The sequence below is a fragment of the Jatropha curcas genome, chromosome 11 (assembly GCF_041381405.1).
Source record: "Jatropha curcas cultivar XTBG-Jc1 chromosome 11, XTBG_Jcur_1.0, whole genome shotgun sequence".
NCBI lineage: Eukaryota > Viridiplantae > Streptophyta > Magnoliopsida > Malpighiales > Euphorbiaceae > Jatropha > Jatropha curcas.
The window spans coordinates 16972864-16998274 of NC_143161.1; the positions used below are offsets into that span (position 1 = coordinate 16972864).

Sequence of the window (25411 nt, forward strand, 5' to 3'; positions counted from 1 at the left end):
TTCAACATCATCTAAGTCAGGAATGAATCCCGTAAAGACATCAAGCCGGGAAGGAATCCCGCGAAGAAAACAAGTCAGAAATGAATTCTGCATCAACATCAAGCCGGGAAAGAATCCCGCGAAGACATCCAGTCGGGAATGAATCCCGCAAAGACATCAAGTCGGGAAGGAATCCCGCAAAGACATCAAGCCGGGAAGAAATCCCGCGAAAGAAATTAAGTCAGAAATGAATTCTGCATCAACATCAAGCCGGGAAAGAATCCCGCAAAGACATCCAGTCGGGAAAGAATCCCGTAGAGACATCCAGCCGGGAAGGAATCCCGCAAAAAAAAAAAAAAAAAAAAATCAAATCGGAGATGAATTCTGTATTAATATCAAGTCAGGAAGGAATCTCGAAGAAGTCAAATCGGAAATGAATTCCACAATCAAAATTAAGTCAGAATTGAATTCTGCCCCAGCAGCAAGCCGGAAATAAATTCCGCACCAAGACGGAAAGGAATTCCGCACTAACATCAAGACGGAGATGAATTCCGCACCAGCCGAGCACGAAGTTCGCATCCCGGAAGGAACTACGAAAGACCTGATTCTCCCCATCCCCCGAAGAGTTCTTGGAGATACGTAGGCAGCCACAAAGGCGCGGTCACAAACATAAGTCTGCATCATAAAAAGCATTTTCTCTTTGCCAATATAAAATAAAATATATAATAAAAATAGTAAAAAAAAAGAGAAGAAAAGAAAAATAAAAGCTGGAGTTGAAAACCCGAAAGGGCGGCTTCAGGCAAGAATTGAGCCCGCTAGGCTGAAAACTCGAAAGGGCGGTCTAGGCAAAAGTTAGGGCAAAGAGCCTGCTAGAGTCGAAAACCCGAAAGGGCGGCTACTAGGCAAAAGTTAAGGCCAAAAAAAAAAAAAAAAAAAAAAGGTGCTTTCAAAGGTCTCCTTGGGAGTATATAAATCATTTTTTCCAGGAATCACTGAGTTCCTTCGAGTCAAAATTCACTACAAGAAAACTTTGGGTCTCTAAATCGAGTCTCTAAAATCAAGTCTCCATCACCAGTGGTCATTCCACAACGGGCCACAAAAATCGAGTCATTCTCAAAAGTCCGTTTTGAAAGCGTCACTCTTTGAGTCATTCCTCGAAGAAAGAGGGAGAGAGAAAAATGTCAAAACAATCCCTAAAAAAAGTGTCAAACATAATCATTGAGAGGTAATTCTTTAATACCTCGTCTCCACTCGGACCATCGTTTCTTCGATCCTTTCAGACGAGCGATGTCATCCACATTGTCCGTTTCCTCGAGTCATATAAGTAACCTTGTTCTCTTTGATTCCTCGATCGAAAGGACAAATACAACACCAATGTTTTGAAGTATTCCATGGTCAGCACCATTCTGGGGGCAAGAAGTGATAAGAACCTTCACCATTCTCCCATCACAGAAGTAATCACAGAATTTTAGTCTTTCATTAAGAAGAAATTCTGTTTCAGCTAATAAAGGCATCAATTCCCTCAAGCAGGGGGCAAAATCCTCCAAGTCGAATTCAGGGGCAAGTGTTATAAAAAAAAAAAAAACATACACAACCCAGGGTGGAACCCAACCATCGTCAATCTCTTTTACCCAAACCCAGGGTAGAACCCGGTTAATGGTTAACTTTCTTACATAAAACCTAGGGTGAAACCCTAACCAATAACCAACCCTTTTTCATCCAAAACCAAGCCATTTGATCATTTCGACTTTAGGTGGACCCTTGGTTCTCAAAGAAAAATAAAACAAATCTCTTTTCAAGCCCTCACTAAGAGGCAAAACATCTCTTCAAGCCCTCACTAAGAGGCAAAACATCTTTTCAAGCCCTCACTAAGAGGCAAAATCTCTTTTCAAGCCCTCACTAAGAGGCAAAATCTCTTTTCAAGTCCTCGAAGAGGCAAAATCTCTTTTCAAGCCCTCACTAAGAGGCAAAATCTCTTTTCAAGCCCTCACTAAGAGGCAAAATCTCTTTTCAAGTCCTCTAAGAGGCAAAATCTCTTTTCAAGTCCTTTAAGAGGCAAAATCTCTTTTCAAGCCCTCATTAAGAGGCAAAACTTCTTTTTAAGCCCTCATTAAGAGGCAAAAACATCTTTAAGTTACCAACATAAATCCATGCATTTGATCATTTCATTTTCAAAAAAAAAAAAAAAAAAAAAAAAAAAAAACCACGGCGGGGTTTCCTCCGCTGCCCATCCTCAAAATTTGGTCTTCAGACAACCACCGACACCCATAAATCATTTTTATGGTTGCCGGTGGGGGGCAACTGTGAATACTCAAATTTTGAGACTCGAAAAGCCGGTTTTCCCGGCCGCGGCGGTGGCGGCCGCCGGCGACAGCGGCTGCAGTCGCCTGTGAATATTCAAATTTTTGAGGCTCAAAAGCTTGTTTTTTTCGACTGCGAACAGCCGGCCGGACTGGAGGCCTTTCGGAAAGTTCACCGGAAGTATGCCAATATGGTACTTGAAACGTCCGGAAAATTACGAGGATCACGGAACTGGTCCCGGAATATTTTTTGGAGGTCCGAAACTCCCGGAAAAGCCCCCGGAGTGAACCTGCCTGCCCCGGTGGCTCAGCCACCGGAGCCAGCCGCCGAGCCGGCGGCCCATCCCGGCAGCCCAGCCGCCGGTCAGGCCGCCGACCCGGCGGCCCAGCCGCCGAAGGACCGGCGGCTCGGCCGCCTGGAAGGTCGCCAAGTCGGCGGCCTAGCCGCCTACGGACCGCCGGGCAGGCCGCCGAGTCGGCGGCCCAGCCGCCGAGACCCGGCGGGCCGCCGAGCCGGCTGCCCAGCCGGCGGCCCGGCCGCCGGGATGGCCGCCGGGCCGGCGACCCGGCCACCGAAAACAGTCCGTTTTTTTGTGCCTATAAATACAGGCCTCGGGCCTCCTTTTTTCCACACTCAGTCTGTGTTGACGGACGCTCCTTCTCCCTCTCGCTCCTTGCGATTCTTTACTGCTTTTTTGCATTTTAATTTAGCTTTTATTGCTTTCTTTCTTTGTTAAGTGGTCATTAAAATTAAATTAATTAATTTCCCTTAACGAGGAGCTTAACCTGGAGTTAAGAAGTGGCCGTCGACTAAATCAGGTACACAAAACTAAACTCTGTCTTTTTTAATTTTAGCACTTCATGCATGCTTCTTTTCTACTCCTCCTAAATTCTATAACTGCATAAATGCATTCATATCATCCACTAGGCAAACAAATTGCCTCAATTAAATAAAATTAAGCTTAGATGCACGGTTAATCGATAATCGTGGTATTAAAGCCTAAAATTCGACAATACTGGCTAAAAGCCTAGTTAATCAATAACTATGGTGAAATTGCCTTTATTTCAAACAGTTTTTGGCTTAAGTCTAATTAATCAATAATTGTGACTAAAAGGCCCTAATTAAACACTTTTTTTTATTATGGCAATAAATTGCCTATATTTCAATTTAATTAATCACTTTAGGCAAACAAATTACCTATAAGTGAGAATTGATCAAGTTTTTCAGCGATAAATCGCTCAAATCAAAATTTTTGCTAAAAGCCTTTAATAAATCACTTTTGGCAAACAAATTGCCTACAAGTGAGAATTAATTCTTTTTTTTCGTAGCGACAAATCGCTTGAATCAAAGCTTTGGCAAAATGCCTTAAAACTAATCAATCTTTTGGCTTTAAAGCCTTAAATCAATTCATTTTGGCACAATTGCCTTAAATCAATCAATTCTGGCGACAATCGCCCAATCAACTTTTTGGCAACAATTGCCTAAATCAACTCTTTTCGGCTAAAAGCCTTAAATCAATTTTTGGCGTCAAACGCCCAATCAACTTTTGGCAAACAAATTGCCTAAATCAAACTTTTTGGCTAAAAGCCTCAAATCATCAATTTTGGCAATAAAATTGCCTTAATCATTTTGGCGACAATCGCCCAACAAAACACCTTTGGCACAAATGCCTTAATCATTTTGGCGACAAATCGCCTAACCAATCTTTTGGCTAAAAGCCTTAAAATCAATCATTTTGGCGACAAGCGCCTAAAATCAATCATTTTGGCAATCAAATTGCCTAAATCAATCTTTTTGGCTAAAAGCCTTAAATCAGTCAATTTTTGGCAATAAAATTGCCCAATCAACATTTTGGCAACAAATGCCTAAAACAATCAATTCTTTGGCAGAATGCCTAAACAAAAATGCACAAAGCATACACACACTCATGCATTAAGCATCCCATTCAAAGCCCTTCAAAGAAGGCCTATCGAACTACGTTGACTTTGATCTTCCATTCAAACGGAAGTACGTAGGCACGTTCGGGATCTAACCCCGGGCGGCAAGTCGAATCACATAAACATCTTTTTCATTGGTCTAAATTATTTCATCTTCCTTGCAAAACATTCATTCTTAGGTTAGTTTCATCAGCATGACATAGTCTCGGGATCCACCTCGGGTTCGAAGACCATGCCTTAGACATTGGGCTAATTAATCTAGTAACTAGGTTAATTAAAATTGGAGTCACTTAGGGTTTTTCCTAGTTTACCCTAAAACAATTAAACAAGGTGGCGACTCATATCATTCACGTGCATTTCTTCCTTTTGTCACATGCATTCATATGCTCATGATATTTTGGGGAGGGGTTCACACTATCCAAGTTTAAAATCGAGGAGTCAGAACTTGAACCATCAAACATGGTGGTCAAAGCTTATGACAATACAATACGTAACGCAAAAGGAACTTTCAGAGCGAAGATCTCCACAGGGGCCGTAGAGAGCTGTGGATGTGGTTGTTCTTGATATTTTGGCCAACTATGCTCTGTTGTTGGGAAGACCCTGGCTCCATCCTCTAGGTGCAATTTCATCTACCCTGCACAGAAAAGTGAAGATTCCATGGGGTACGGAGGTGGTGACCGTTAACGCGCAAGAAGATTTGGATGTGGCAACTGTAGAAGGCTTGGAGGTGGCAGTGCCGTTGTCTGGTTTCCAAGTGGCAGTGATTGATGCGCCCACTAATGAGAGTAAGAGTGCAGTAAACAGAATGAGTCCCTTTTCAAGGAAAATGATGAAAAAGATGCAGTGGTGGTATGGCAAAGGGCTAGGCCGAGAGCTACAAGGAAGGTTTGAGCCTCTCTCATCAGCATATGGACAACAAGATAGGCGCGGGCTGGGATATTCAGAGAACAGAAAGAAGGAGAAGTATGAGATCCGGTCTCCGGTTAGAGGGCCAAATCTGAATCATATTTTCTTTGTCCCACAAGCTGCAGGAGAATTTCAAAGTAGGGGGAAGACCTACCCTGGCCTGGAAATATTCATGATAGACTTTGAGGGGAAACTGATCAAGTCTCCTGAACCTTCCTTGGAACAGCTAGTTGAGGGAACATAGTTCATAGTGGGTATGACGCAAGCAGGCACTGAAGCTGAATGGTCGAAGAAGATATCTGAGTTTGAAGACTTTTTGGGGATTGGGGATGAAGCTTCCAAGATGGTGCAAGAGCAGAGAGCCAAGGCACGGATCCTCCAGTCAGTATTAGCTGCTGAAGACGCCTAAGAGGCAGAGAGGAAGGCGCTGAAGATGGTAGAGCTTAAAGAGGAGGAAGAGAAGAAAGCAGAAGCCACCCCGGAAGAAGAAGAAGATGTAGATGCAAATGAAGTAATTCAGGCAATAAAGAACACTTGTGATGAATGTATTGAGCAGGCAATTAATCCTGTATTTTGCTTTTCTGATGTTTGTTTTGAGAACAATATGGATGGTTTTCCTTTGTTATTTCAATCAATGGAAGTGAACTTTGACTATTTGTTTTCTTGTTTTCCTGATTGTCACATTCATGGCATTGATTATACCACGCGCATATTTGACATAAATGCATTACATCATTTTGCATTTAACTTAAGCACCACTGAAGATCCTAAACTAATCGAAATCGAATCAGACTTTAAACCTGAACTTAGACAGGATCTTCAAGAATGCATTAGAAGAAATTCAGAGGTATTTGCCTGGAGCTATGCTGACATGCCAGGAATCGATATATCAATAGCAGAGCACTTCATTCCTATTGATCCAAGCCGGTGAAACAGAAAAGGAGACAGGTCAGACCAGAATGGCAGGATAAGATCAAAGCTGAAGTCCAGAAGCAGTTGGATGCAGGATTCTTGGAAGTAGTACACTATCCGGAATGGTTGGCCAATATAGTCCCTGTGCTAAAGAAAGATGGGAGGATAAGGGTCTGTCTTGACTACCGGGACCTGAACAAAGCCTCGCCTAAGGATGACTTTCCACTTCCGCACATAGATGTTTTGATTGACAGTGCTGCTGGAATGGGATGTTATTCTATCATGGATGGATTTTCCGGATATAACCAAATACTAATGGCCTTAGTTGACAAGCACAATGTAACACCCGCCGCCCAATCCTGAAAGACCCGACGGTGGATGCCACATTCGGTGCTGGAGGCACCGTCCTAACCTACATATAAATCATACAACCATATTATGAATTAGAAGTGACTTAGGATTCACAAGTTTAGCAAGTAATAATATTTTGTTTTGAAAATGATTTGGGAGAGTCCAACAGAAAAACTGCAAGAGTTTCCCCTAAAAATAGAAGTTGCCAAACATATGAATCCAAGGCACTCCCAAATTCAAACTCCAAACCCCATCAAACTCCAATAACAACACAATAGCACTTCTATAATTTCATAATTTCATAATTCCTCAATAACATTTTAATATTCATCACTTAAATACATTCATTATATACATATATCAAGTCTTAATGAACTAATCATATCAACTGACTTCAAATATTTCATATTCAATCATTTAATAAATCTTACTCTTATCTCCAAATATATACACCAAAATAATTTATAATTACATACTTCAATTATATTTCAAATAACATAATATCTGAAAATGTAACAATTATACACGCCATCATTCTTCATTATATAAGTCTCAATCGACTACCACCAAATTAGTCACTTCTGCTCTTCAAATCTTCAAGTAGCAACCACGATCTCCAACCTACGCGTGATAAAAATCGACGCGCTGAGTATAAAACTCAGTGGTGCTCATAATTCACATACTTACCAAAGTTACGATGGCAACTTACTTAAAAACAACTTTCATAAAATCATTTCCAATCATAAAATCATTAAATTTCAACATACATTTTCATTTATAGCAAAAGAAATATCAAATCCACTATTAATTAATAACATAAATAATTTAATTCTTTATACCATAAATCCTTTACTTAGACATTTAATCACCATAAATACTTTAGTTCGTCACTTAGAATATCAAATAACCGTATAAATAATAACATAATAATTTAATTCTTTCAAATCATAAATTCATTACTTGGACATTTATTATACCAATACATATACTATTTATTTTTAAAACCATGTATTGAAATATCATACTTTGAAAATTCATTGATAACATAATCATTAATTTCCAAAGTAAGGTTTACTAAAATAATATGATCTCATTCGTTTAATTGTCTTCCAAATATTTTCCATAGGGCTCGCATACACTTATGAGAAAGAGAAGCAGATAGGTTTTCATAATGGCCTTAGGTCGCCAACCTTTTCATAATGGCCTTAGGTCGCCATCGTATTCATAACATATAGAGCGCGTCCGCCCTAACATAAGACACCCACGTGCCTAGCATATGATCATAGCTTCTTATCATAATGGCATCAAATGCCGAGCATGCTCATCATACATAATAAAATCAAATCACACATCAAATTCACACTAAGTATAGGAGAGCCCAAAATCCTTGTATTAATTCTTAATTCATAACACTTATCATAAAACTTGTCTTATTCATTAGTCTTCTTAAATTCATAATATAAGCTTACTTGAGAACGTAGTAGTTCATGAAAATTTCATACTTACACATAATTACTTAACATAGAAAATTTCTTATCATATGAAATCATACTTGTAAGCTCACTTTAGAACTTAAGTGACTTATGAAAACTTCATATTTAAACATAATTACTTAATATAGGAACTTTCTCATAAATTCCTTTTCTTTTCAAACTTTCTTAAAGTCACAATGAAATTTATTATAAGAAATTTCTTATCATATAAAATCATACTTTCCTTATTCAAACTTCAAATCACATACACCTTAAATACCCATTTTTTTTAAAAAAACTCTAAACATATGAAAGTTATCAAATCCAAATCAAAATAGTCATACATATTTCACATATATAAAATAATTAAGCAAGCATTATTAACCAAGGGGAGGAATTTCCTTCTCCAATAAAGCATGCTAACATAACTCTTATGCACAAAAGTATCCATTTCAACCCTCATCATGCATTATCTAAATCAATTTCACACCTTTCCAAACATATCCACAACATCACTTCTCAAACTTATGTCTTATTTTTGTCAAATAAATCTTAAAGGATACAAAGAATCAAGAGAACTTCATCACACATGATTCATACCTACATTTATCCAAATAAACCTATGATTCAAGACATAGAAAATTTTCAGCAGGAAAATAACCTTGACCTTTGCTGGGTTTTTAAGACATAACTTGAATTATATGTCTCCAAATTGAATGAAATTAGATTCATTAAAAAGCTAAGACAAAATTATACAAATGTTATGAAGGGACCACAGCCCAGATCAATCTGTAAGGTAGCAAACAAAAGCTAGGAACACAGACCAACAGTCCAGACCTGATTCAGCAGAACCAAGTCCAATGTTTATTGAATTCCTCCTTAACCAACCACTCAAATTAAATCAATCCAAAACCAGAGAAGTCTCAAAGACACAGGGAAACAACTCTCATGAAGAACTTAGAACATAATATTATCATTATAGTGGTCAAAATGGGCACTCAAGTCAGTGATGCATGTAGCCCGTCATAACAGAGTCAGTTTAGGTGTTTTAGCCATACGTTGAGCTATATATATCCAAATTGGACACAAGAGGATGGGTTGGAAAGCTAAGAAGTAGACCTACAACTTTCATGAAGGACTCAGACACCAATGGAAAATGAAAAGGATCGAAAAACAGGCCGTAATCACACCCAATAACACTTTTTCCTCATTTCAGCTTACTTATATCATATACAAGGTAGAGATTTCTACCACATACCAAATACTCATCAAATATCACCTTAAGACTATAAATCCACAAAGAATAACAAGAAAACTTAGGGCTTTATTCATCAATAGGTTCTGCCACTCTTGGAGAATGAAGAAGAAATTGTTTTCCTTATCAATTCAACATATAAGCATGCTTAGAAATCTCCCAAGAACACATTTATACCACCAAAATTTAATAATCAAATTATTTCATATAAAATTCCCAATTTTCACAAATAGCATAAACTTCACAAAATCAAAAATTTAAACAAGGTAAGAGGATTTATGAACACTTACCTTAACATAAGCTCTAACAAGCTTAAATCAAACTCTTGAAGCCTTAGTTTGCCTTCTCTTTGGTAGAAGGTTCTCCACCCTTTGGGTTAAGTAGTAACTCTCCAAATTACTTGAAATTATTCACCAAAAATCATTTCTAAAGCTTTAATCTCAAGGATTAATTACTTAAATCAAGTTTAATGGTGTAAATTTGGTGAGTTTACCATGTAGAAATTGAAGGAAAAACAAAGAGGAGAAAGGAGAGGAGTTCACGTTGATGAGAAGAAGAAGAAGAGAAAAAGGGTTGCTCAAATAATTGAGCAACAAGGGCATTTTAGTCTTTTCTCAACATTGGATGGCTAGGATTGAGTCAATGTAATCTAATGGCTACAAATATTCTCCAAATTAAATTCTTTCAAAATATTATGTAACACAACAAAATTCTCAAATTTACTCCATAAAAATAATTTATCTAATGTCCTTAATTAATATAACACCATCTCAAATTTACTCCATAAAATTATTTTTTCTAATTTCTTTAATTAATATAACACCATAATTCACTATTCACTAATTCTTTAATTTCTCCAAAAATATTCCTTACTTACTTTCTACCCATAAAACCATGCATACATGCTCCAAAAATGTTAAATAAAATATAAAACATAAATAGTAATTTTTCCGGACCAAAATAATACTTATTCCCGGGCTGATGGTACTATTCACAGACCGGTGGTACTATTCACAGACTGGTAAAACTATTATTTTAGACACAGAAAAATCAGGGCGTTACACACAAGACTGCCTTCACCACGGACTTTGGTACTTTTTGCTATAAAATGATGCCATTTGGACTGCAGAACGCCGGGGCAACATATCAGAGAATGGCTACAACATTATTTCATGATATGATCCATAAAGGGTTGGAAGTATATGTAGATGACATGGTGATCATGACAAGAACACAGGAAGAGCACGCAGAAATGCTAGAAAAGTGCTAGAAAAGTTCTTTGCACGGGTCAAGCAGTACAATCTAAGACTCAATCCCAAAAAGTGCGTATTTGGTGTAACAAAAGGGAAGTTGTTAGGTTTTGTTGGAGGACCTAACGGGATTGAGGTTTACCCCGACAAAATAAAGGCCATTCAGGATATGGAACTGCCAAGAACAGAGCGTCAAGTGAGAAGCTTCTTGGGTAAAATTCAGTACATCAGCAGGTTTATTTCGAGGTTATCCATCACTTGTGCTCCAATTTTCAAGCTACTTAAGAAGAATCAGCCAGTTAAATGGAATGAGGACTGCCGGAAAGCCTTTGATCACATAAAGAAGTATCTAATGAATCCGCCAGTGCTGAGTTCGCCTAGACTAGGAGAACCTCTAATCCTGTATTTGTCTATAGAGGATGCAGGAGTTGGAGCAATGTTGGTACAGCCGGACGCCGCCGGAGTAGAAAAGGCAATTTACTACATTAGCAAGAAACTACTGCCTATTGAAGAGAAGTACAATTTGGTGGAGAAAACGTGTATGGCAGTAGTATGGTCGATAAAGAAGTTGAGGCCTTACTTTGATTCTTTCAGGGTCACTTTCGTTTCCAAAATTGATCCTCTGAAGTATCTGCAGAAAACGCCTACTCTAGAAGGATGGCTGTCTAAGTGGTTAATTCAGATGTCTAGTGTGGACGAAGAGTTCGTAACGAAGAAAACGGTCAAAGGTCGGGTTGTGGCAGAGTACCTAGCTGAAAACCCAATTACAGATGACGAATGAAACAACCCGAATTTTTATTTTCAAAAAATTTTCCAATTAAATTTAATGAACCGACAGCCTGTAAATTAATATTAATATTTTAGTGCGAATACTGTGAGAAACCGGATCGAAAACCGATTGAAAAAGCTGAAAACCAGTTAAAAATCGATGATTTGGGCCGAATCGAATCAAACCGAACCGGTTCGACCCAAAGCATCTAGAAAATTCCTTTTTTTTTATATATCCAACGCTGCACCTTCATTTCTCACCCACCATTTCTGCGCCACCTCCAGCCCACCACCGCACCACCACCACCTCCTCCTTTCTTCCTTTTCTTCTTTCTTTCTTTCTTTTCTTTTCTTTTCTTTTCTTTTCTTCTTCCCTGCGTCTATCTCTGTGTGACTGGCGAGAGACAACAGATCCACTGCACGCCACCCAGCCCTCGCCGCCTCTCTCCACACCGCCAGTCGACCTCCGGCCACCAGCCCCATTTCCGGTTAATCGAATTCCGGCAACAATATATGAGGTATAATTTAGTTTTAGTGAATGAAATTAATTGTTTGTAGGTAATTTATTTAGTTAAGTTAGTGTTCTTGAATTTATTTAGTTAATTGATTTAGTTTAGTTAGTTTAATTTTAATAATTTTAGTCGATTTAGTTAATGTTAGTAATATTAGTTAATTAAATTAATTTTATTATTTGAAGTTAATTAATTTAGTAATATTAGTTAATGAAATTAATTTTATTACTTGTAGTCAATTAGTTTAGTTAAGTTAATGTTAGTAATGCTAGTTAATTAAATTAATTTTATTATTTGTAGTTAAGTAATTTGGTTAATTTAATTTGATAATTGAGAGTAGTTAACAGTTTTATAATTTTAGTATTGATTTAATTAAAGTAGTTTAAATATAATGTTATTGTAATGTATAATTTGGATTGTGTGGTGATGTTGAGATTGGAGGAGGATGGGAAAATGTTGTTTGATTAATTGCCCGACGGATGGGCCGTATGGATTGAATATTTGTGAAATTGTTGATATTTTAATAGGTAGATAGTCCAATTTTTAAGGGAGATGCTGCTGAAATTTCGGTAGAAAAATAAAAATAAATTTGGTATAAAAATAAAATAAATTTCGGTAGAAGAAAATAAATAAACTAGAGTTAGATAAAATAAAATAAAATAGAATAAAATAATAATAATAATAATAATAATAAGAATAAAAGTTATGTCAGAAAAGAAATTTAATATAGAGAATAATTAAGTATAAAAAGCAAGAATAGGAAATAAAAATTATTAAAGGTAAATAAATATTTTATCTGATATAATTATTTTCTGGTGTCATTCTTTAAATTTCTTAGATCGCCCGGGTCCATCTAGTGCTCCTCCAGGACAGAATCAAAGCTAGAATTTCGCTCTCCACCACTGTGAGTGATAATAAATAATGCATATCAACATGCATTTGCATAGCATTTTTTTTACAAACCTTATATATATACATATATATATTTTTATATTAAAGCTCATATTTATTTTATGTTGCATAATTGTATATTTTGATGTATTTGGTGCAGTACATTGAAAGAATTGTTTGAATAATTGTGTTGTGCATATATTGTGATTTGTTTGTGTGGAATTGGGATGAAGTGGGTCACCATGGGACTGTGAGACCGTACCGTTATATGGATCCAATATGATTACTGTTAGCCGGGTAAATGGGAGATCGGCGCCCCCGTGTGCACCTACTGCTATGATCTGTGTGATATGGAAAACCACAGGTTGGTTTCTTTATTGGGCACACCTGATAATCTAGATTTGATCGCAGCCCGCAGGGTGGCCTCCTGTTGTGAGCGCCTGATGATCTAGATTTGATGGAGACGACCGGGTTACCTCCTGTTGGTATGAAAAAGAAAAGAGAGAATGGAAAAACAATGAGAGGGCTGGTCAAGTGAGGATTAGACCGGTCGGCCAGTATGGGGGATCGGCTCCCTGGTGCACATGTGAGAGGATGAGCCACGTGGGAGGACGGCTCATCGGGGGTTCGGTGACTCCACTGACTAATTTCCACGTGATGTGATTATTTGAAGGTGATATTGTTTGTGGGTGCTGATGTAATGTCATATGGTTGACTGTTGTGTGTTCATTCAGTATACTAGGGTGCATTTTGCTTGACTGTATGTGGTGTGTATTATTTATTATTATTCACTGAGTTGCAAAACTCACCCCCTTCTCTCCAAACCTCCCAGGTACTAGGAAGCAGTTGATCCGACTGAAGCTCTGCAATCTTCTCCGCAGAGTTATAAAGGTAAACTTTATATTCTTGATATTTAATTTTGAATGTATAAATTATTCTTTTATCAGATTTTTTTTGGACTCCGCAGTTATAGGGCTGTGTATTTAAATTGGGCCTTATTGTTAGCACTACGCTATAAATTAATTATTGTGCAATTAACTGTAGGTAAACTAGTAAGCCCTTATTGTAATTATGAGTTATTGTGAATAGGCCCTGGTTAAATTTTATGTATTATTTGATATTGGGCCAGATGTTTGAAAATTTTATAAAACTTATATCTTAAGTCATATGGGCTTACTGTTTTGTTGAAATTAGGAGAATCATGTAGACAGATTGAATAATTTAGGCTTACTACGGGCCTCGGGGGCCTTAAGCTTACCTGGGCCCTAGTGCCGGTCCGGCCCACGGAAACGGGTCGTGACAAAGGTGGTATCGGAGCAAAAGTTCATAAGTCTAGATGTAACTGCGGAGTAATTCCTGTCATGTCTTGACATAGTCTTTCTTGCTTTCCTCTTCAGCGTTGTTCGCAGTCAGGTTAAAGTCAAGTTGTTTTATAATTAAAATTTGTATCCTTGTCCTCTAGAGATGTGATTTAGCTAATGATGCTAAGGGGATGGTTTAAACTTAAACTAGAATCCTTCTATGGAATAAATAATATTCATATATAATCTAAGTAGGTAAGAAGATAAGTTATATAGGATTAATAAGTTAAAGTTAGATGATGAAAGTGTGCTATTTTTATTTAATACGTGTTGAATATGGAATACATATATAAAAATGCAGGAATGTGTGTATATGTGTGCCTGCGGAATTGAGAATGAGTTGCTAATTATTTATTAAGAGAACTAAATGGTTCGGATTTAAGGACATTAGAATCTATTTAAGTGGTGCCTTGAATTAATATATGTATTTGGTGATATTTACATGATGTTGGTTGGTGGAATTTATTATAATTATTGAGATAAATATTTTTCTGGATGGAATGGATATACATTATTTTTATAAGGTTTGAATATTGCAGGATTTGGTGTGATTTGATATGATAATGGTGATGAGTATTTTTCATAAAGAATAATATTGGTGGAATTATTATATGAAGTAAGTTTTATTTATGAATAATCCCTGCTTGGTAGAGCAAAGTGTATTGTTGTATTCATCAACTATTTTTTTTAGGGTGTGAATATAGCGAATAATATAAATTATTGTGGTTAAAAGAAAAGTAAATCGCGATTTTTAGTAAGAGATAAATTACTCTAATCTTTATGTACTTAGTGGTGGATATTGTGTGGCTTGTGGAATCTTATGGTTTATCTAATGGTATTTAGTCTTTTGATGTTTAAAATTTGATGTTTAAAATAATTGTTGCACACTCGATGGTATGTAAAGTACAAACAATGATTTTTATTTAATGGGAGATTCTATGATCCGAGGAACAATTCTATAAGGGAATTAAGGTAATTATGTTATGTAAATAGTGGGGCATGATGATTAAGTGTATTGATGAATGACATCGGACCTGGAGAGATAATTACCCAATTATTGAATTGATATAATACTAATGAATTAGATAAGTAAGGATGGATCTAGTCCTGTTATTGTATGGATATTAAGAAGAATCAATTACAGAAACATGATGAGTATAAATTAGTATGATTTAAATGAGGATAATTATTATTTGGAGTTTGATAAATTTGGGTCATTGTTATTAAAATTGAAAAAAATTAGGAGTGATGATGTATTAGGGGATTTAAGATAAGGATTTCTATATTTTGGGATTTCATGAGTGTAGAAAAATTGTGGTTTACAATTCATGAAAGAGTTATGGATCCATGTGTGATATAATTAAGATCCTAGTACATGTAGGATGTTTAATAAGCCAGACTAAGCTTATGGATCAAGTATAATAAAATAAAAGTAAAAGATAGCAAAGGAAATTAGTGGTTTTGGGATTGAAATGCTATTATATTAGGTGATAACTATAATGGGAAAATTATAGCTTGAATAGTAATTTTATACTGTAAATAAATTTAAGATTTATGAAAATTTAGAAAGTTAAGATGCTTTAGAATAAGTAGATAAGAATATGTAGTTAGACAAAAAGAAGTGAAATATTGTTAAAGGTAGAATGATGGAACATGTATACTATTGAAGGTAGGAAAATGGCTTTGAGGTTTAAAATAATTATCACTGTCGGTGAGAATTCTAATAGAATATTAAATAAATAATGGATGATGTTATAACCAAACTTATGAGTTGAGTTAATCGGTCTTTGCGAGGTGAATTTTGAGAATTTAATGGATCATAAATAGTAAATTTAGAATCTAAAAAGAGATCAAATATAGGAAGCTATTGAATGTCTTGTGATAAACAAATAGATAACTGAGTCGAGGGTTGTAATCCCGATGACAAAAGAACTTAGTACTTATATTCAGAAAGAAAGATAGATTTCCTGCTTGAGAGAAAGAGATAAGAAAATTTTGACTTCTGTAATTTGATAAGTGTATTATGTTTTATCAGTTATATTAATTGAACCCATATATTGAGCTTATAAATGTATCATGTACAAGTGATATGTGTTATTAATAGTAATAACTGGGAATAAGAGTTGATAAAAGGTCATGGGATATAGCTTGAGATGACAATGAATGTGAATAAATGTAACTTGTTGGTGGAAAGTACATACATAAGGACTTTCTATTACTTAGTGCATATTTTGAAGTTACTTATTTTATTTAATGGAGAAGAAAAGTTAACAATTATGACCCTAGTAGAACATAAAGGTATTTGGAATATTGGCATTTGGTAACAAACTAGCTGAGTTTTAATTTACTATTCGTTTGGAACAGTGAAACTTGGTATAAGAAATAAATAGGTGAATTTGGGATAGTTTTAACAATTTTAGTGAAGAGACTACATGCCAATATTTGAAGACTGATAATATAAGTTGTAAGATTATTGGATGTGATAACTAGATAAGACTATATCTTAATTATCTTGGAGTGCCACTTCATGTGTGTCAATCAAATCATTAATAAATGAAAATTGCTCATGGAATGATTGAGATACCAATTAGGATGAGAATTAGTAAGACATGAAGTGGAGTCAGTGTAAACCTGTTTTGAATTCCTTAGTAATTGATGCAATTGCGGATAAATGAATAAAATTGTTATAAATGGCAGTTTGCGATATAACTTGCTGTTTAAAGGATTCAATGAGGTATTAACCTTGTTTAGAGTACAGGATATAGAGAGAACATAATTAAGGTTGAGGATATTCCTAGATCGTATTAGGAATAAATTTTACAAAATTTGGAGGTGATAGACTTGGAGAAAAGGAATAACCCAATGATATTATTATCTGAATATTCATAGGTATTCATGGGATTAAGAATAAACATAAAACAAGGACATAGGTAATTAGGAGTTGGATTATAGGTTTAACATCCTTAATCTCTTACTTAACTAGAGCAAAAAAAAAAAAAAGGGCTCTACTTGTTTAGGATTCGTGATTTCTAGATACATAAACTTAGGTTTAAAACATTGATTAAAGACAGAAGAAATTAGCTTGTAGTAGTGGCAATAATTTGTTCTCTTTAATTGGAAATGATTTAAATAGCACTTAATGGCAAAATTTGATAATAATCGAAAACTTTCTTGAGTTGGCAGCAATCATTTTATTTAATTATGAACAACTTCAATGATTATGAGGGCAAATATATGGAATTGGAATTGATGGAAAATGGATTGAGTCGGCATGTAGGTTTTGAATTTTAAAATAAGGAGTCCAAATTGGGATAGTAGTAAATTTGATTGAATATGTGGATTCTTGTATCAGTAAGATTAAATACTTGATTTGTGTATGAGCTTCTTATGGAATGATGATCATTGCCTATAATAGCTAGTGAGAGATAAATGAGGCGATACATCGATGTAGGACACATGATATATAGCTAATGAGTTAATAACCCTTACTTGAGCAGAGGTTATGAAGGACTTAAATTCTTACGCGTAAAGGTGAATACTAGTGTCGAATCTGTGCCTTGGGTTATGAATAGTTTATTTGATTTGACGACTTGTAGATATAATACAACTCAAGTTTAAATTAACTATAGTGATAAGGTAGATATCTAACTGTTCATCAGAACAAGTATTCTCCTGAGTGTGAATGTCATAACTTTTAGCAGTTGCAGCATTATGTGAGAAGCACAACCACCACTGTAGTAAACAACTGTTGCATCGTAGTTTCTTGTTAGCTTTAAAATTCGAGGACGAATTTTTTTTAAGGGGGGAAGACTGAAACAACCCGAATTTTTATTTTCAAAAAATTTTCCAATTAAATTTAATGAACCGACAGCCTGTAAATTAATATTAATATTTTAGTGCGAATACTGTGAGAAACCGGATCGAAAACCGATTGAAAAAGCTGAAAACCAGTTAAAAATCGATGATTTGGGCCGAATCGAATCAAACCGAACCGGTTCGACCCAAAGCATCTAGAAAATTCCTTTTTTTTTATATATCCAATGCTGCACCTTCATTTCTCACCCACCATTTCTGCGCCACCTCCAGCCCACCACCGCACCACCACCACCTCCTCCTTTCTTCCTTTTCTTCTTTCTTTCTTTCTTTTCTTTTCTTTTCTTTTCTTTTCTTCTTCCCTGCGTCTATCTCTGTGTGACTGGCGAGAGACAACAGATCCACTGCACGCCACCCAGCCCTCGCCGCCTCTCTCCACACCGCCAGTCGACCTCCGGCCACCAGCCCCATTTCCGGTTAATCGAATTCCGGCAACAATATATGAGGTATAATTTAGTTTTAGTGAATGAAATTAATTGTTTGTAGGTAATTTATTTAGTTAAGTTAGTGTTCTTGAATTTATTTAGTTAATTGATTTAGTTTAGTTAGTTTAATTTTAATAATTTTAGTCGATTTAGTTAATGTTAGTAATATTAGTTAATTAAATTAATTTTATTATTTGAAGTTAATTAATTTAGTAATATTAGTTAATGAAATTAATTTTATTACTTGTAGTCAATTAGTTTAGTTAAGTTAATGTTAGTAATGCTAGTTAATTAAATTAATTTTATTATTTGTAGTTAAGTAATTTGGTTAATTTAATTTGATAATTGTGAGTAGTTAACAGTTTTATAATTTTAGTATTGATTTAATTAAAGTAGTTTAAATATAATGTTATTGTAATGTATAATTTGGATTGTGTGGTGATGTTGAGATTGGAGGAGGATGGGAAAATGTTGTTTGATTAATTGCCCGACGGATGGGCCGTATGGATTGAATATTTGTGAAATTGTTGATATTTTAATAGGTAGATAGTCCAATTTTTAAGGGAGATGCTGCTGAAATTTCGGTAGAAAAATAAAAATAAATTTGGTATAAAAATAAAATAAATTTCGGTAGAAGAAAATAAATAAACTAGAGTTAGATAAAATAAAATAAAATAGAATAAAATAATAATAATAATAATAATAATAATAAGAATAAAAGTTATGTCAGAAAAGAAATTTAATATAGAGAATAATTAAGTATAAAAAGTAAGAATAGGAAATAAAAATTATTAAAGGTAAATAAATATTTTATCTGATATAATTATTTTCTGGTGTCATTCTTTAAATTTCTTAGATCGCCCGGGTCCATCTAGTGCTCCTCCAGGACAGAATCAAAGCTAGAATTTCGCTCTCCACCACTGTGAGTGATAATAAATAATGCATATCAACATGCATTTGCATAGCATTTTTTTTACAAACCTTATATATATACATATATATATTTTTATATTAAAGCTCATATTTATTTTATGTTGCATAATTGTATATTTTGATGTATTTGGTGCAGTACATTGAAAGAATTGTTTGAATAATTGTGTTGTGCATATATTGTGATTTGTTTGTGTGGAATTGGGATGAAGTGGGTCACCATGGGACTGTGAGACCGTACCGTTATATGGATCCAATATGATTACTGTTAGCCGGGTAAATGGGAGATCGGCGCCCCCGTGTGCACCTACTGCTATGATCTGTGTGATATGGAAAACCACAGGTTGGTTTCTTTATTGGGCGCACCTGATAATCTAGATTTGATCGCAGCCCGCAGGGTGGCCTCCTGTTGTGAGCGCCTGATGATCTAGATTTGATGGAGACGACCGGGTTACCTCCTTTTGGTATGAAAAAGAAAAGAGAGAATGGAAAAACAATGAGAGGGCTGGTCAAGTGAGGATTAGACCGGTCGGCCAGTATGGGGGATCGGCTCCCTGGTGCACATGTGAGAGGATGAGCCATGTGGGAGGACGGCTCATCGGGGGTTCGGTGACTCCACTGACTAATTTCCACGTGATGTGATTATTTGAAGGTGATATTGTTTGTGGGTGCTGATGTAATGTCATATGGTTGACTGTTGTGTGTTCATTCAGTATACTAGGGTGCATTTTGCTTGACTGTATGTGGTGAGTATTATTTATTATTATTCACTGAGTTGCAAAACTCACCCCCTTCTCTCCAAACCTCCCAGGTACTAGGAAGCAGTTGATCCGACTGAAGCTCTGCAATCTTCTCCGCAGAGTTATAAAGGTAAACTTTATATTCTTGATACTTAATTTTGAATGTATAAATTATTCTTTTATCAGATTTTTTTTAGACTCCGCAGTTATAGGGCTGTGTATTTAAATTGGGCCTTATTGTTAGCACTACGCTATAAATTAATTATTGTGCAATTAACTGTAGGTAAACTAGTAAGCCCTTATTGTAATTATGAGTTATTGTGAATAGGCCCTGGTTAAATTTTATGTATTATTTGATATTGGGCCAGATGTTTGAAAATTTTATAAAACTTATATCTTAAGTCATATGGGCTTACTGTTTTGTTGAAATTAGGAGAATCATGTAGACAGATTGAATAATTTAGGCTTACTACGGGCCTCGGGGGCCTTAAGCTTACCTGGGCCCTAGTGCCGGTCCGGCCCACGGAAACGGGTTGTGACAACGAACCATGGGAATTGGAGTTTCCAGATGAGCACTTGCTGTGTATCGAAACAGGGGCCTGGAAATTGTACATTGATGGATCGGCCAACAAAAATGGAGCCGGAGCTGGTATTGTAATTGAAGCACCTAATGGCGAGGTCACCACAATGTGCAAGAGATTGTTGTTTCCGGTCACTAACAATATGGCTGAATATGAAGCATGCATCATGGGAATGGAAGCTCTTCTTGCATCAGGTGCTAAGGAAGTTGAGGTAATAGGAGATTCGTTATTGGTTATTGAACATGCCAACGAGAGATGGAAAGTAGAAGAAGAGAGATTGAAGCCCTATGTTGAGTACTTGTTGAAGAAGGCAGCACTTTTCGATAAGATCACCTTCACTCACATAGGAAGAACCTATAACAGAATTCCGGATGCCTTGGCAAACCTAGCATCAGCTTGGCAGGATTTGAGTAAAGTCCCGATGTAACACTCGCCGCCCGATCTCGAAAGACCCGACGGTGGATGCCACATTCGGTGCCGGAGGCACCGTCCTAACCTACATATAAATCATACAATCATATTATGAATTAGAAGTGACTTAGTATTCATAAGTTTAACAAGTAATAATATTTTGTTTTGAAAATGATTTGGGAGAGTCCTACAGAAAAACTGCAAGAGTTTTCCCTAAAAATAGAAGTTGCCAAACATATGAATACAAAGCACTCCCAATTCCAAACTCCAATAACAACACAATAGCACTTCTATCATTTCATATCCTCAATAACATTATAATATTCATCAATTCAATACATTCATTTAAACATATCAACTTCTAATGTTCTAACCATTAAATAAGTCCAAGTTTATCTCCCAATATATACACCAAAATAATTTACAACAATATGCTTAAGTTATAAATTAACTAATACAGTCTCCAAAAATGTAATACTTATACATGCCATAATTCTTAGTTACAAAAAAAAATACTAAGTAACTACCAAAATATCTCTTCAGCTCTGATGCTACTCTTCAGGTCTTTAAGCAGCAAGCACAATCTCCAACCTGTACGTGATAAAATCAACGCTCTGAGTATAAAACTCAGTGGTGCTCATAAAACTCAACAAACCAATGTTGTGATGACAACATACTTAAAAATCATTTATATACATAAAATCATTAAATTTGAACATGTATTACATATGTACACCAACACATCATGCTTTAAAAAATTCATTTGATATCATAAATACGTTATGGTAAACTAAGAGTTATTAACATAATGTGATCTCATTTATTTCACTTCCTAATCAAAGCTTCTCAAGCTTTGGTCTTGCCCTTATCTTTGTTAGAAGGCTCTCCACCCTCTACATGCAAGAAACTCAAAATCAAACAAAGAAAACAAATAAAAGAAGTAATTGGAGCATGATTAAGCATGTATATGCTAAAAGACAACTCTAAACCCAAAAATAATGAGATTATCATAAAATCACTTACTTGACCCAAGTAGGAAAATCACCAAATTCTTTGAAATTAGTCACCAAAGATTACTTCTCTAGCTTCACTCTCTAAGATTTATGACTTAAATCAAGTTGGATGGGTGTTTACTAAGTGTTTACTAAGTTAGAATTGAAGAAGAAGAAGAAGAAGAAGAAGAAGAAGGAGAAGGAAACGTGTAGGAAAAGGAGAAGAAGGACAAAGTGTTGCTCAATAATTGATAGTTGCTTTTAATATAGCAACTAAGGGGTATTTTGGTCTTTTCTCCAAATTGGAGGGTGTTTTGGTCTTTTCTCCAAATATTCTCCAATTAAATTCCTTCAAAATATTATTTATGTCCACAAAACTCTCTAATTTATTCCATAAAAATAATTCCTCAAATTCCTCCATAAAAATAATTGCTCAAATTTCCTTACTTAATATACTACCATAATTCACTATTCACTAATTATCTAAATTCTCCAAAAATATTCCTTACTTACTTTCTACCCATAAAAACCATGTATACATGCTCCAAAAATGTTAAATAAAATATAAAACATAAATAGTAATTTTTTCGGACCAAAAATAATATTAACTTCCGGACTGGTGGTACTATTCACAAACCGGTAAACTATTATTGAAACACAGGAAAAATGGGGCGTTACACCCGAAGAAGCCGTTCATCATTACTGCAGCCAATATCCCGTGCTATAAAGAACATTTTGTGAACCAGGTTGAATCAGAGGAAGAACCTTGGTTTACGGATATTCTGAGGTATATGAAAGACGGTACTTTTTCTGATGATGCAACGAGAAAAGACCGTGCAGTTCTCAAAAAAGTGGCTTTGAATTATGTCCTGGCCGATGGTGAACTCTATAGAAGAGCTTGGGACGGGATGTTGCTAAGATGCGTGAGCAAGAAAGAGAGAGAAGAAATAATGAAGAACGTCCATGAGGGAGTTTGTGGTACTCATTTAAGTGGCATGAGCTTAGCCAGAAAAATCATGAGACAAGGTTATTTTTGGATGCAGATGGAAGGTGATTGCATCAATTATGTGCGTCATTGCAAAGCATGCCAATATCATGACAATAAAAGCCACTTGCCTGCTGTTGAACTCCATCCGGCAGCTCCCTCTTGGCCTTTTTCTGCATGGGGCATAGATATTATCGGAAAAATCACGCCAGCAACATCAAATGGCCATCAGTATATATTGGTTGCGGTGGACTACTTTTCTAGGTGGATTGAGGCTCAATCTTACAAAACCTTAACCGCCAAACATGTGGCTAGATTCATTGAACAGAACAATTTCTGTCGCTATGGTGTGCCCCATCACATAGTTACAGATAATGGTTCTCATTTTCAAGCAGATGTTGGTCAGTTGCTTTATAGATATAAGGTTGAGCATCACCACTCTTCTCCTTATCGCCCTCAGGCTAATGGTGCAGTAGAAGCTGCGAATAAGGAGATTAAAAGAATCCTGTCCAAGATGTGTGAAAGGTACAGAAGCTGGGCCGAGAAACTTCCTTTCGCGCTCTGGGGGCATCGCACTACCTTCAAATCAGTAAATGGAGCCTCTCCCTTTGAACTTGTATATGGGATGGAGGCAGTGTTACCGATAGAGCTCGAAAAGAAGTCTCTCAGGGTTTTGGTAGAAGTTGATCTGACCGAGGAAGAATGGGTCAAGAAGAGATATGAGGATCTAGCGCTCTTAGATGGAAGAAGACTGAATGCTCGATTCCAGGATCAGATGAGAAATAGAAGGATTGCTCGTTTCTACATCAAACGGGTACATCCAAGGGCTTTAAAGAATGGAGATTTGGTATTGATCAGATTATTGGATCATGAAGCCTAGAATCATCCTGGTGGAAAATTTAAACCCAACTGGCATGGACCATTCAGGGTTCAGAAGCTATTAGCTAAAGGTGCCGCTGAATTAATTACCATGGAAGGGAAGCCTGTCAACCGGATTGTCAATCAGGATCAAATGAAAAGATTTTATGCCTCAAATGATGATTTCGATTAAAAAAAATAAAATAAATAAATAAATAAATAAAAACTAGCTAAGTTGAAAACCCGAAAGGGCGGCTTAGGCAAGAAATGAGCTCGCTAGGTTGAAAACCCGAAAGGGCGGCCTAGGCAAAAGTTAGAGCGTGAATGAAAATGGTAAAAACAAAACTTTCGGGATCAACGCATGCTGCTGTGAATACTCAAATTTTGAGGCTCAAAAAGCCAGTTTTCCCGGACTGCAAACAGTCCGGCCGGACCGGAGGCTATTCGGAAAGTTTATCGAAAGTATGCCAATATGGTACTTGAAACGTCCGGAAAATTACGAGGATCGCAGAACTGGTCCCGGAATATTTTTTAGAGGTCGGGAACTCCCGAAAAAGCCTCCGAAACGAAAAGACTAGCCAGTCCGTCGGCGGAGGTGGCGTCGGCCGCCGGCCAAGGCGGTACCAGCCGCCGGACTCGGCGGCACCGGCCGCCAAACCCGGCGGCAGCGGCCGCTCTCCAGCCCGATTTTTGCCTATAAATGCAGCCCCGGCACTCCGTTTTTACTCACTCAGTCTGTGTTGACGGACGCTCCTTCTCCCCTACGCTCCTTGCAATTCTTTACTGCTTTTCTGCATTTAACATAGGCTTTTATTATTGTGTTGTTGTGATACTTGGTCACTTAAATTGAATTAAATTAATTAATATTCCCCAAACGAGGAGCTTAATCCGGAGTTTTTCAAGCTGAAGCTAAGAAGCGGTCGTCGATTAACTCAGATAATAACTAAACCCTGTCTATTTAATTTCAGCATTTCATGCATATTTCTCTTCTACTCCTAATTCTACAACTGCATTCACACCACTATAATCATTTTGGCAGCAAACTGCCTCACGTAAATATGATTAAGCTTACATGCCCGATTAATTAATAATCGTGGTATTAAAAGCCTAAATCCGACAATATTGGCTTAAAGTATCTAGTCTATCAATGACTATGGTATGATCCCTTTATTTCGAACAGTTCGGCTTAAGTCCAATTAATCAATAATTGTGGCTAAATAGCCTTAATTAGACACGTTTCTTTTTTTTTTTGGCAATAAATTGCCTACATTGCAATTCAATTGATCACTTTTGGCAAACAAATTGCCTATAAGTAAGATTAACCATTTTTAGCGACAAATCGCTTAAATCAAAGTTTTGGCAAAATGCCTTGAATTAATCAATCTTTTGGCTAAAAGCCTTAAGTCACCCATTTTGGCGACAATCGCCCAATCAATTTTGGCAATAAATTGCCTAAGTCAACTCATTTTGGCTAAAAGCCTTCAAATAATCAATTTTGGCGACAATCGCCTAAATTACATCAATTTTTGGCAATAAATTGCCTAAATCAATCTTTTTGGCTAAAAGCCTTAAATCAACATTTTTGGCAACAAACGCCTAATCAAGTCAATCAATTCTTTGGCAAAATGCCTAAACAAAATGCACAAAGCATGCACACACTCATGCATTAAGCATACCCATTCAAAGCCCTTTTAAAAAGGCCTATCGAACTACGTTGACTT

The 25411-nt window shown here is 36.2% G+C and overlaps 2 long non-coding RNA genes across 2 annotated transcripts; both read left to right on the forward strand.

The window, feature by feature from the left end:
* Positions 1–11409: 11409 nt before the first annotated feature.
* On the forward strand, positions 11410–13700 carry LOC149492646 (uncharacterized). Its single transcript, XR_016318916.1, has 3 exons — positions 11410–11649; positions 12482–12547; positions 13367–13700. It is a non-coding gene; the product is annotated as an uncharacterized LOC149492646 (long non-coding RNA).
* A 4273-nt stretch (positions 13701–17973) lies between these two features.
* Positions 17974–20010, forward strand: LOC149492647 (uncharacterized). The gene is made up of 3 exons (XR_016318923.1): positions 17974–18214; positions 19050–19115; positions 19935–20010. It is a non-coding gene; the product is annotated as an uncharacterized LOC149492647 (long non-coding RNA).
* The last annotated feature ends 5401 nt before the right edge of the window (positions 20011–25411 follow it).